Source organism: Syngnathus acus, chromosome 22 (assembly GCF_901709675.1).
Source record: "Syngnathus acus chromosome 22, fSynAcu1.2, whole genome shotgun sequence".
NCBI lineage: Eukaryota > Metazoa > Chordata > Actinopteri > Syngnathiformes > Syngnathidae > Syngnathus > Syngnathus acus.
The window spans coordinates 4,606,572-4,621,554 of NC_051106.1; positions in this window are offsets into that span (position 1 = coordinate 4,606,572).

Genomic DNA, 14,983 nt, shown 5'->3' on the forward strand with positions numbered 1-14,983 from the left:
TAGAGAATATTCAATTAATTATTCTCAATCTGATTGAGATTAACTCTCTGACAGTCACCCAGACAATTCGTTTGAAAATTTAACGTCTCTTGCATGGATCACTCAATTGATCGATGCATTGAAGCCAAGGTAGCCCTAAATGAATGGAAATAGACATTAGAGAAAATTCAAAACTGATTGATATAACCACTTATTTGTGATTTAACATACAACATGCATGCAGGCTCTATGTCTCATGTGCAGCTTGTCTGTCATGACAGCCAACACCTCTCCCTCGGATGCAGCAAACCACTCATTTCATGCAAATGACTGGTCCGGAATCCAATGCATGTCTCATCGCTGCACATTGCCTAATCAATGTGAAGTGCTGTGTAAAATAGAAATGCATTGCCCCTCTGTAATAGTGGTTTTGACCGAGTCAAGTACAGCTCCTAGAATTAATCCCGACCTGAGATTCAATTATGGGCGCCTGGCTAAGCAGAAGAGGGATAGAACTGGGGGTGAGGGAACTGTGATCACGGCAGAGCTTCTCTCTAGCTTTGTGTATGTGTGTGAAGTGCGTGCTTGCTTGAACATTCTTGATCTCTGCCTCTCATATACGGGGGGGCTTCAAATTTGATGCTGATCTTGACTTCCACTGGGAATTCCTGTGTTGTCCTCCGTCGGGAGTCTCAGCATCATTCCGAGGCGGTTCACGTCGCCGGCCTCGCTCTGGGTAGCCAAGTGAAGGGAGATGTGCAAAAATTGTTGCGAAACCTCATTGTCACCTTTTTCTAATGAGTTCCCTGATCATCAGATGTGTTCTCAGTTCTGACATTGCCTCGTGAGAGAGGAGGCAAATACTTCCTCGATTGAACAAATGAATGAAGGCAGCACTGTGACTTCATCAATGTGCATGAAAATCAGGCTTCCGGAAATTCATTTTGGTTCGCCGTGCTGGATAAGCATGTTTCGGGTCAGGCTTTGTTGTGTGTGTTGTTGTTGAGATGCCGTGTTCATTATAAGGTGTTAGAGTGCATTTGTTTACTTTGTTTTGGGATCCATCAACACTTTATTTGTGTATAAGGAGCAATTTAAAGATATTAGATATGCCCTCACACAAGAGTCAAGTGTTGATTTAATTTAAGATTAACTTTATTTTACGGGGCCAACAAGAGCTTGTATTAGGGTTGGCGAAATATGAACTCAGGAAAATTCGCAGTACCCTCACTTTACGCAGAAAATTGATCTTCCATCCTTCCCAATGACATTGCGGCTCTCTCTCTTATGCCCCCTCCTCTACCCTTCCAAAGAGTGGGCCAATGACAACATAAACACAGAAAAGGCAATTTAGCTCCCTCTTTTAGGGCTACTTTGAAAATAAAGGAATTTTAATTATGGACACAATGAAAAAGAAATAAAAAAAAGACTAAAAACGGAGAAAACATTCACGCACAGTAAACAAAGCTGAAACAATTATCTTCTGGTGACCAGTCGGTGTTTTTAGAACACTCATTTTAATCTTTTATTTACTGCAAAGAGAGAGAGGGAGCGAGAGAAAGAGACAGAAGAGCGAGAGAAGGGGGGGAGTGAGCGTGAGGAAGGGTGTGAGATAGGCTGGGGTGAAAGAGGGAAAGATAATATGCATATATTTAAACTATCCCCACCCTCGCAATCAAAAGATGTTTTTTTTCTAATTATTATTATTATTAGAGAGACAATTTTCCCATGGAGGAGGGGGATGTTTGTCATTTGTTGTGTTGCTGTCAATTCCCAAAGACAATATTGCATTTTTTTATTCAAACTCTTTGAAAGAGTACACGGTTGACATTGGGAATTTCTTCTGGTGTGTTGACGTTAAACAATAACATAACTCAGTTAGTTAACTTAGAAAAAGCCACAATGACCTCTAAGGCACAGGTGTCAAACTCAAGGCCTCAAGACCACCACATCATTTTAAGTGGCCTAAGAGAACAAATCCTGTGTCCACTTTTAACGATCCTTGCTAAACTTTGTATGAAATTATTATCAGCAATGATAGTAACGTTGAGATTATTTTTTTTTTTTACCCTTTTTACAGGAACTTTTAACCAACTTCTTTGGCTTCTGATTTCAATACTATAGGGGCCCTTTATACTGTAGAGAGACTGTGCATTTATTGTGCGATTTTTATTAATCTATAAACTATTTGTGCCCTGTGATTGCGTTCTCTTAGGCAGCCAAGATGGTTTTATATGGGTATCAAACAATATGTAGCGCTGTAGAGATTAGAGCAGCAGAAAAGCAACAAAGGTTTACAAGGTTGATTTTGTCACACCTTGCTATCGCCGCTATCTTCTCGATTGCCCGGCCATTCGCCCTGCTATCAATTTGAAGCTTGTTAAGATCATTTCAGCAGGTCACCTCCCCCTTGGTGCAGAGCACTGGAGTGAAATAGAAGTGACTATAGCATGGGCCTTTGCAAAGAAGCTGCGCAGGACGAAATGAAGTGTAATAAGTGTGTCATGTACACTGTGTTAGAAAAGAAGACTGACACCTTGTCTGGTGTAGTGCAAGCTGTACAGAACCACCAGCTGGGTTTGCCACATACAAACACCACCGGATGCTCCTTTCCTGTGTTGGTGCTTGATGTGGGATTGACCAATATTGCAAAGCAAAAGGTACAAAGCTCCATTTGCAATGAGGAGAAAATTCCATAGGATTAATTTTGTGTATAAGACGCCGGACCAGCTAAAGCCACCCCACCATACCCGGCACAGCCCCCACCCCGGGCACAACTTCAGCTGTGCAGCCTGGTGTTAAAAGACCCAGAGGAATACTGTCTTTGTCATCCTGTCATTTGGGGCTGAAGAATAAGAGAAGTTTTAATCCCCATTGTCCGCCCTTCTTGGGAGGGGGGGGTCGCTGGCTGTAAGATGATCCAGCCGACCACACTAATCCCTCCATACCACTTTCGCCTTCACATCAAAAACAGCCCCCCACCATCCCACAAAGCAGTGGACTTGTGTGCCGGACCCCGATGTGCAAATTCTAAAGGGGAAAATGGAGCAAAGAAGGAAAAAAAAAAGTTGCAACAACAGAGCAGAATAGACTTAAAGACACCCGCACACAAGATAGGGCGAGCTTTGGCGTTAGGGCGGGGCCTCAATGGGCTCCTTCGCTTCAAGAACACACGCTCCTTCTGCCCTGCCGCTATTGCGGTTGCTCTTTTCTAAGTCTCCCCAGCAACTGAAATGTTCCGCAAATACTTTTTGCTTTGGCCATTGCTCGTTAGGGGGAAGGGGGCAGTTCGATACCAATACGCCATTTTGTTTTCCCTCCAAAGCCTGCAGGATTAGTCAAGAATTGTTGTTCGGGTGCCGCTAGAGAATTTTGAGTCCATGTTATGTATAGTAGAGTATATTTATTTTTCGTGTTGACGATTAACGAATGACTATCGAATTGAGTCAAATTTGTCCGATTAAAGGCCTCATAGTTCAGCAAATAAACAGTTTCACACGACACATTTGCACACCATTTTACGTTATTACATTACTAACAAAATTCAATACGTCCATCACAGTGGCTCACTATTGAAATGTACTTTTATTTTCTTCCCATTTGTCAAATATGCGATTGCCTATCTTTGGAATACATCTCATTCATTTCTATCTTTATTCCAAGGTTCCTGGTCCTGATCTTGATCTGTGGATCGTTAATTGTGATGACTACATGGAATCCCACCCGATGACAATGAAATGAGACACATCGATGAAGCAGTGTTTCATGTCTGCATTTTGATGGAGCCACCAAGGTAAGAAAGAGGATGAGGGCCAAAGTCCATCCAGGCCTTTGGACACACTCACATACACACTCACACACACTGTAGAGCTGATGAAGTTGACTGTAATGGAGAGTGTTCCGAGTCAGGGTGGGGGCAGGGAGAAAACACACTGGGGGGTGCTGTGTGTCTGTGTGAGGGAGGCTGGAGACAGCCGTTTAAAATTCTGTTTCCTGCAAGTGAGGAGGCTAATCCTGCCCCCATAATTCCCTGCAGCCAACGCTCCCCTCCTTCCTCAACATCACCACTCCTATTCCCCTCTATCTTGCTCGTTCACTCTCTTTCTCTCTCTCTCTCTTGCTCTCTCTTTCTCGGTGAGTGACAGCACAATGCCCGGGCCCTCGCACGCTTATCTAACAGTAGCAGATGGTCGACTTGGATCAATGCGCACACGCCATGATCAATGGTGGCGATAACGAGCGGCAGGAACGGCACCTTCTCCCTCGCTTGCTCTCACTCTCTATCCATTTCCCCTCATGGCCGGGCTCCGCTGCCCCGTTGCCCGATTGTTTCTCCCCGACTCTCTTCATCTGCATGTGTACTGGCATCCGTTCGGCGGCGGGCACTCAGCTGGAGTCGCTGATGGCAATGTGTTGTGTGTTGCCTTCACGCAACTCGAACTCTAAGCCCAGCTTTCTCAGGCTTATCACAAGATCACTGCTCGGTCCCCCCCCCCTCCCTATTGCACACTTATCTCACCCGCTTTCTTTTCTACACTGGCTGTGAATGTATCACACGTGTTTATCTCTCACGGCTCTACTCATTATTTCAAAACGAAAGGCCCACTTGCCACCTCTGACCTTCCGCGCTGCCTATGAAGCACCGTTTACACTCACCGTCCTCTGATGATGCAACATTCCCGCTTCTAGTTTTACTCCAATCTGATATCATGATCAAAGTGGGTCAATGGAAATGGAGCAGGAGTCTGACTGAGTGTATCAGGAACTGTGAGGAGAAGTGGGCCAAGGTGCACGCTGCTAAACAAATTTTCACACCGTATGCAAAGATTGCATTCACAAACACAGCTAATCAGATTTTCTAACAAGATTCCAAATGCTATCTGTCTCTCCATTTGCTGCACCACTTATCCTCTGCATGGTTGCAAGGAGCCGGCGCTCATAATTCATACTAGGTTGCAACTTGAAAAATCTATTATTACAGCGCTCACATATGCAAACTGTTTCTATTCAAAATCACAAGAGCAAGTTGTGTTCAAAACTGCATGCTCAGAAAAAGTAGATCAGAAACGAAAAATTGCACAAGTTGCTCTGTCATTGCCTACCACTTGATTTTTGCAGTTTCCTTTTAAGGCCTGGAAAGGTACAAACACGCGTTCAAATATTTTATTAATCTTAATTATTGAGATTATTAGATTGAAAAAAAATCCCTAATCTATCACTACGACTAAAGTAACAAACCAGCTTCTCAGAAGTTCATTTTGTAACTCTACTAGCTTTGTCTGCCCTTTAAAGAAGCCATCTGTACATTTATTCGGCGATTACAATGAAGTAAACAAACCGGTCAATAGAATATGCAACCTACAAGTCCAAAGCATGTGACAGGAAAAGTGCTCCCTTTCCTTGCGGAGTTTGTAATTGGCCGTTGGTGATGTAATACGCTTCATAATAAGCCCATTAAAGCCCTTTCTGTGCTGATGGAGGAGGCAGTGGCAATATGGACACCTCCGCTATTTATACCTCTCAAATCCTCATGCATATTCACAGAGTGCAGAGCAGGCAGGCAGGCAGGCAGACACCCTGACAAATAAGTGCCTGGATCTCATTTCTTTTGGAGCTATTTCGGCACACTGAGGCCTCACACTATGGACACAGCTTCATCCATTCTTTGGTCTGGATGCTTTCATTTGCTCTTGGTCAACATGAGCCAAGACATCTGTGACTAAGGCAGTAGAAAGAGAGATGAAGAAGCAAAAAAATAAAAATCCTGCATAAAGGTTTTCAAACATCGATGAAGAAGATTTCTCAATTTAGGCCGATTTCAATTTAGGCTTCATTCAGTCATCGTGTGAGGTGACGGCAAGGCAAGCACGCTGACAAAATGAAAGGCGAGCGGCTTTGATCACCAAATCAATGGCGGAACACGTCTACCTCACCACTATTTAACCCACTTCCACGAAATGAGAGAGCGAGAGAAAAAACAAATCTTTTTTTCCTCTTATGTGAACATCAAAGCAGTTTAACTAGAACATGACATGTTCTTCCAACAGTGTTCACCACAAAGAGCTAAAATACCTTTCAGTGTGTGTCATTTTGGAACTTTATATATTAGATGTCCTGACAAATCAGACAAAGAGACGAAAAAAAAAAGACTTAGAAAAAGGGAACGCACAAATATGCAATATTTCTGAAGATTTTATACACATTAAGCTAAAAGGTAAGGAAAAATCCTACGCTGACAATGGCCCTATCTTATTGTTTGTGATGCTGAATGTAATGTCTCAGATCTCATTGGCATCTTCCCCTGGCAGCCTCGCTGGCGTCCCGTTTTGTATTTTCATTGTGGATTGTTGTTTACTGGCTTCGCCGCGCTATATCAGTGCCGCTCTTTCCTCAAAACACCTACTCATTTGAGAGTTGATTCATTCCAGGCTAATTCATATTCCGGAGGGATTAGAGACATCTAATTTGGTGATATTTCTGTCACGCACACTTTGGATGGAGTCTTCAAGCATTCTTCCCCCCCCTTTGCCACCAGCACAAAAAATACAAAAAACAAATGAACGCGCCATGTTGTTGCCAAGCTAAGTATCCTCTTGTGTCTTCTTGTCCATCTAGCTTGTGGTGTCATGGGCAAGAAGAAGGTTCAAATCAGTGAAGTACAGGAACTAAGAGTATCATGGGAAAAAAAAAAATTGGGTTTTCAGCTTTAGTGCATCCAGACAATGACTTCTGGAGTTTTTAAGCCACCAATCTTGACGAGGATAGCGTGACAGTGATGAATAGCCACAAACCTCCAAGTGGTCCCTTGGAGACCCTCTCAAAATGAAATCCCCTTGATTCTGCCCCGTGTGCCCCCCACAACCATTCTTGACCATTGCCTCCTGCCAGCTAGCCTCATTTTTATTCCTATAAAAGCAAGTTTGCCCTCTTGATTAATTCAACAAAATGTAATTAAACCGCCAAGTTAAGGAGAAACAGGGTGCAAGAACATTCAGTGCCAAATGACTCAAAACAATATGAGCGCCTGATGGAAGTCATGGTGGGTAATAAAGATTAACAAGGGGAGAGGTAGTGCACATTGTATTGTAGTGCTGGAAGTTGCATGCTGTTGGTGTTCCACAATTTGCTGGGTAATGTGAGTCCCCTGTTGTTTTTCTGCAAGGGGTAATAATTATTTAGTTGGCAGCTTTTCCACCCCCCAGTAATATTTATAGAAAGTTTAATTTTTTTTTTTTATGGTGATCTTAAGAGCTACACTCATTAGACAGATTTTTGTGGGCGTCATGGGAAATTATGCAATCTTTCACAAAATCGACACAAGCACAAAAATATAGATATTGTAACTAAAATATTTTTCTACCACCACTCCCCAACATGGCGAGTTGCTCCAGATCCACTCCATGCATACGTCCTTTAATCCTCTCCACACATTACCCCAGTTTAAATGGTCACATGATCCATCAAGCGTTGACTTGCACCCTCAGCATTTCAGCACCAACAAGCGCAAGTCAATGTCATTCTTCGAAGGACTGTTTGAAGACAAAAACATCCCAGTGAAGCTACTAATAATTATTTGTCAGTGGGAAAGCTTATAAATTTTTCATGGGCTTGCCTGGGTGTGGTCTGCGGATATCTTCGCGGTTTGTCAAGGAAAAGCGAAAGACGGTTAAACCCATGTGATGTCGGGTCAGACGAACTAAGGCAGATATTTGCCCAGCAAATATTTTAATCCCCAACTAATCACTTGGTGAGTCCAGTTGCTGGGTGGAGTTCCAGGCTTGGAGGGGCGCTTTAGGCCTACGTGGTGGCTTGGCACATTCTTTCTGTCACGGAAATGTCTCTCTTGTTTTTTTTTCCCATAAGGATTGTGCGAGAGGTAAAAACCTGTACGATTTAATGATAATTCTATATAATAAACAAAGAGAGTATTGGTGTCACGTGAAGGATAAATGAACATTGTGTGCAGCGCTTTCATGTTGAGCATAAAGCTTGTGTCCTCTTGAACCCTCTGCCTCTGCACTTTGGATTACATTTCCTTTGAGTGGAAGTGCTGTGCATGTGCACGCTCTAAAACATATTTTTTTTTTCTTCCCCACTGATACAGAGAGTCTCACTCGCATGCTATGGCAATGCGCATCCCTCAGCTACGCAGCCAAGCACTCTTGGCATTTGCTTATTATCGGAGTATTCTTAATCATAGCGGAGACAGTGCCAGTGGAGAAGAGTGAACCGAGAGAGACGCGTCAAAACATCTTCAACCGTAAAGGACCCGACAGCAAGCGTGATGGGCAAATTAGTCAGAGGCCCTGCCTAAACGGATGCGGTGAGGGCACAGGCAGAGAGATAGTCACCATCAGTGTGTGTGTGTGTGTGTGTGTGTGTATACGCTCAAATCAGCACAAGACAGAGAGAGAGCGAAACCTTCTGTAGTTGACTTGGCCAGATCACAAGCCACTAACTGATAGAGAAATAAATGAAGGAGAGGCTGCTCCAATAGATACGATTCTGACAGAGATTTAAGGAGTGGAACTGATTGTGCATGTCTGATTGCTGCGCTTCAGAGTCCTTACCCGGGGGGGGCTTGGCTTTCAAAGCTGAGTGACTTGCGCAGAGAAGCACTCCATTAACAAAGTTCAGCTCTCCGCTGGCCCCCTCCTCCTTTGCCACTCTCCCACTATAGAAGACCTCTCGCAGGCATTATGAGCACATTAATGATGTCCTAATAATGTGTGATGTACATAAGAGGGCAAAGACGTGAAAGACCTCCAAGGCATGACGGATATAATATTTATACATATCATTTTTATTGCTGTGTTATGATGACATAATGATCGCAGGTAACGTTTTGCTTGAGTGGAAAGGTGGTTGAACCCAAATTCAACCACACAACTATGAGGCTAAAACTCTGCTGTTAAATATTTCTTTGGAGTAGGAGCAGTAGCCTAGCGTGGGGATCCGGGATTAAAGTCATGGGACTGGCCACAGGCAGAAATAAGTATTACCTAGAGAGGCGCAAACCCAATGACTCCCGCCGCCCCTCCTTAAAGGCAGAAAAGGTGCAAGGCCGCATCCAAGGAGAAGATTGCCTGAAGCAATTAGTGGGATGGTGAACATTTTGTGTGTTTTATATTCCAAAATGGAAGTCGTGATGTCTAAAAGAGTAATCTTTCCAGAGTGGATGCTGTACACTGGATAATTGTGATAATGGCAGTCATTTTTTTCTTGATCCCAGACCCCTTGAAAATTGGCTCTTAAATCACTTTTTTATTCTAGTGGTGGCTGTTGGCATTTGAATGTGTGCAACTTTATCACATTCCCAAGCTCTTGCTAGCTGGTTTACATCCAGTTTGCTCTGCTCTCATCATTTCTCCCCGATTAACGAAAATCCATTCCAATGTAAAATTGTATTAAATATTTTGTGGACCCTCGTTTTACAAATAATTTCATTTATTAACCACATTTTTAAACAAAGCTAAAGCTCTGATGAAGACTTTACCTTCATACTGTGGCTGGAACAGATTAATTGCTTTTAATTTATTTCAATGGGAAACATTACCTTGGTTTGTAAATATTTTCGTTCACAAACCAAAAATTAGATTCCCTGAACCAATTCTGAAGATGAAGGAATGTAAAAGGTTCCACTGTACAGGCAGTTAAATTGTAACATGATTAATTGTCATGCAAATGTAAAAATAAGTTGCTTTAATAATTCCAAAATTTTACAAGCTCACTGTACTTCCTCTATGCAGTGATACAAGTGGCAGTGGCTATAGGTGAGCGTGGATAATTGAAGAGCGTGCAAGCGAGGAGTCCAGAGATAAGCTAAAGAGTGCGAGAGAAGAGAGAAACAGCGCAGGGCCCCTTTCGAAAAAGAAGAGGAGAGGACGTCTCTGAGGAGGAGCGATAGACGACGACCACGAGTGACGAAGTCCGAGGAAGCGATACGGTTGGCAAGCGGCAATTACTGAGACTTAGGCTGCATGTGAACACAGTCGAGTGCGAGTGTGACAGTATGTGAGGAAAGATGGTGGGAGGGAGGTAAGGGGAGGGGGGGGGGGGGGATTGAGATCTCTGGCTGGCTGGGCCCCTGCTGACTCTCATACAGACAGATCACAGGCTCATCATGTCAGCTCTGTTTGTGGAAATCCTCGCTCATCAAATGACAAATTTGCTCCACGTTTACCTTTATCAGATCTGGGAAGAGAGGCACAGTAGATGAGAGGGGTGCGCGTGTCTCGCTCTCTGTCGCCTCTGCCGTCAAGGGGCCAATTACTTGCTCCTCAGAGAGCAACTCTGCCATCTCTGGCTTTTTTTTTTTCATCCTTCCTCCTCGCCCGTGCAGCAGCAGCAACATCTGTGTGAGAATATGCAATGAGAGTGTCAAAGAGAAAACGCCCACGTCCAGCAAAAGCTAATATTTGTTAACATCAAACCGGTGTGTTGTGCTTCTAGTGTCAGCGCAGGATGTCTCTAACGCCTCCCCCCCCACCCCCCCCCCCCCTCCCGCTGAAAGATTAGCGGCCTTGTCACTGAAACCATGCTTTGGTGCCCTCCTCCTACCTCCTCTCTCCTCCCCCCTTGGCCATGTCGCCTGTCATCATACAGCCCTCGGCCTTTTTCTTCAAACTTGTCCCGCTTCCGTAAAGAGCCTAATTGAAGCAATATCAGCCTTTTGCAGACTGCTCGAGTAAGCATCCATATTGACCATGTTTTTGATGTCGGATTAGCACATTTAACCTTGAATATTAATATTCAGCATCTTATGACAGCTCATTGGTTTAGCTGTCGTGCACTACTAATAGTCTAGAGAATATTTGGATGCCACTTGACCAATCGTACCAGGGTCATAATTTGGGCAAACAGGGATTGCAATTACATCGTCCCACTTCCCCATTATATTTTGGTGTGAAACTATAAAGTATAGACTATTGAGTGCCACACTCCATGCATGAGGAGCAAAGAGAAAAGTGAGCTGCAGCAAACAGGAGAAATTGTCTCTTCAGTGTCTGCTGGCTGATGAAGATTAAAGAGAGACAGAGAGAAAGATTATAGAAGGGCAGAGATTGACTGTGAGAGAGACAGAGAGACAGAGAGAGAAAGAGAGAGAGAGAATTTACATAATGTCCTCCACCACAGTAAGTCCCTGAGGCATCCATGCTGGATAACAGAGGACCAATACTCTTAATTCAATCTCTTTATTTTTCTAATACTTTCCCAAATTAATAATTTGTTCCCATTCCGCCCCCAGAAACCCCCATCGTCGTCCACAAACCGCCGTGAGTGTGCAGCTGAGCTGCCTTAAGTTTGTAACTTTAACCCAAGAAATTGATGTGAGCGGGCCTTCAGGCAGACCTGCTAATGAACGCATCGAGAAAGTTAAAAGATGGTCTTTTATAAAGTAATTTCAGAAAATCCTGTTAGCTGGATCAAGTACAAGAGTATAATTTCTCAATATGGGAGAATGGGGAGCCGCTTTGCGCCTCTGCTGCACTAATAGCAAAATTAAGGAGGTAAAAAAGATAACGAGAAGCAATCAATTAGGCCAGGCTTGGTAAACATTGCTAATTGTGGAGCAGGTGGGACGGTCATTGGAGATGGAAGGATAGTGAGGAGGAGGGTGATGATGACGTGAGATTGCTCAAACCCTCGGGGTCCGTCAACTTGTCACCTCGCATGCTTAACTGACACAGGAGGGATGGACGGGTGGACGGATGGACGGATGGATGGTAGTTAAATTGCCTCTGGCACCCTACATTAAATAGATTAGCTGTACTTGTTTTTACAAATTGTTATTAGAGGATTTTACAGTGGTGAATGTAAACAAAATTTGCAAACAGACCACAGTTTGCTATTCGCCATCTTGATAAATGATGAGGATTTTTAGCCTCTTAACAGACTGTATTTCAGACCAATCAGAAAGGGCAAAAACTATTATTTTTGAATAGATAATGCAAATGAAATTCATTTTCTCAGCAAAGAAATTCACATTTGCATCATTTGACAATAATGAAGCTTTCATTTTATTTTTATAGGTCAATTAATTGTTGATAATCATGAGTAAAATATTTTTAATTAAATAATTATTCAACTAAAATACATTTAGCAAAACAAATATCTCGATTAATAATGCATTGCGTAGCTCTATTCAAATATTTGCATTCGTTGTAATCACTATTTTATTTGATCAGAGGAAAATATAAATACAATTGAACACTCTTTTGACCTTTTCAACAGTGTTTTTGTTTATTCTCAAAGTGAGGATGAATGTCTCCGTGGACAATCCAAACACTGAGCATTATTTGATTCCCACTCCCATGGGTCTTTTGCCTGGGAAATAATTGGAAGTATTTCTATTTGTTTCTTTCTTTTTTTTCCTGTGGTGTACACTGGGTAATTCTTAATACCTTCCAGAGATTATACGGTAACTCCCAAACTCCCATGATTATAATTAAGCCTGACTTGGTTGTAGAATGAGCAAATAGCAATTTGGTTTTGCATCGTGTGAGGGAGCATCTCTGTGTGTTCCTGCATGTTCCTTCATCTGGGTCTCTTCTCTGAATGCTTCAAAACGCATTGTTTGAGAGGTAAAAAGTGTTGGAGAGGAACATGTGACGCTTTGGTGAGAAAGTGGAGACTGCTATCATCCTGCTCCTGGCAAAAAAAGAAAAAACACAAACATTCCTCATCCGTTCTCTTTCTCCTCCTTAGTCTCTATCTTGCTCTCACTATTTCTCTCAGCTTTCTGTCTCTTCCTTTCTGTATCACTTACAAAGGCAGAGGTTTTTTCCTCCAAAACGAGGCCACGTACGCAAGGTATGCAAATGAAATCACTGCTCGTGGATTAGAACGGGACACCATATACCCTAAATCATGATTGTCAATCATGGCTGGGGATTAAGGGATATGGGCTCACTGCAGACCTAAAAAAGCAACATTTCCACCCGGAGGCACATCCCCATTGTGAGGAAGAGGAGGCCTCACAGGGGAGGAGAGTAACGCTGGAGCACTAGTGCCCCCTCCTGTCTGCTGTCAGCTGCACTATTTCATCATCAAACACAAACCATGAACAGAAATAGCGGTTGGCACACTCCAGCATGTTCATTTACATTCAATGTAGCCTCGGGCAAATGCTTGATTAGACAAATGCGTATGCTTTTGGTGTTTCATCTCTAGCGGAGTTGGGGGAGGGGGGGGGGGTCTTGTTTGTGTGGCATGGCATGGCATGGCATGTGTGCGGCCTCGGTTTGACATCAGTGCTTAGGAGGCCATAGGCCTTACAAATGTGACAGATGTTGCTCGGCCCTGTAATTGAATGTGCTTAGTAAGAGTAAAGCATCAAGCATCACAATCGATTCATTCTCGTAACTTAAATGCCATTTTAACATGCAGGCACAGTCAGGAGTTATCGATTGTAATATTTGTAAACAACAACAATTCCCTAAGTATGGGTCATAATCAATATATTGGAAGAAACATTTCCTTGCACATCAAGCATACAGCATGGTTTTAAAGCACAATCTGTGTTTTAACATGCACATTTTAGGGGGCATGCAGTATGGAATAACTAAATTGTGTTTTTTTTGTAGCGGAGGATAGGTTAAAAATGCTTCTTAATATCTGACATTTTTTTATTGTTAATTATATTTTACACTTTGCACATAATCACAATATCAAAAGTTACCCCGTGGGAATATTTACCAATAATAGACAAAAGCACAAAATGTATTAGGAGTGAAAAAGGCTTGAGATGAAACGAGCAGTGAAGCTCCACACACAGAGAGACATGTCTGGTGGATTGTGTGTGTGTGTGCGAACCCTGGAGCCCTCAGCTAGAGTGCCAGTCTGTTCCTGTGGAGCAGTCAAGCACACAAACCCAGCCAAGAGAGAGCAAGGCACAGGCAGCGGGCCAACAAATCACACTGGAAAACTCCACTACGGCAGAGAATTAATAGTGATTTTGTTGAGGAAAGGCATGGGGGGGAAAGTGGGCGGGGTTAAGTTGAGCTGAGCAGCCGAGTCATCATCACAATGTACACATGAACAGAGAGCTTTCTTCAAGCCTCATCACAAGTGCGAAAAGGACGGTTGGCATCATCCACATCCTGCTCAGCACACCTCCTGGTTGTCTGAGAGTGAAGGTGGGGCAGCACCTGTGCCATTTTGGCCCTGGCATCTTTTGGCCAGGAGGTCAAAGGCCGGGCATCATCTGCATCACATCAGAGTGCCTGGCACTCTGCCTCCACCCCTGACATCAGTCTGTCAGGAGAAGCTTTGAAAATAAGAATTCCTTGTTTGCATTGCATTAGTAAAGAATGTGGAGATCACATGACTAATTTGAACAAGGCCATCTTGATATCATGCAGAAATAGCAACATAAAGCCTGTGAATGGATGCAGGCCGCAGGCACGCTAAAGAGCAGTCATTACGCATCATTAGGTGAAGATTTAGTTGAAACGTGTTTAGCGGGAATTAAGCAAAGCTGTTGTTGACATGGATTGACTGCTGTAATGCGTTATTGTCAGTGCTCCAGGAGGCTGAGGGAGGGCCGGCCTAGTTGGGGCGGTGATGTACTGCTGCTGAAAGCGAGGATTTACGGGATGTTGGAGGACTAGTTGGAAGGGGTGCACAAAGACTGGACTAATATTGGAGAGTGTGGCCAGGGAGGTGGAGAAGAGTGTGAGAGGCGTGAGGGGAATAAGCAAATGAGGGCAAGAAGAGTGGAAATGAGAATTTGGAGTCTTTTTAGCAGGATGTTCGGGCCACTTTGGCTTTCTTCATCTTTATTTGCTCAACTAAAACCAATTTAGCAACATCACAAGTCTCTATTAAAGATTAAGAAGTTATCAAGTTTGAGCCTGTTCTGAGCAGCATTGTCACATTCAGAGCCCAAACAAGATCAATATGTAGTGAGCTGTTTCTTTATTTGAGGATCTTTAGTGGGATGCGGTTTACAAATCAGACAGAGCAGAAGGTGGAGCAAACAATCATGTTTCAAACTATTTGC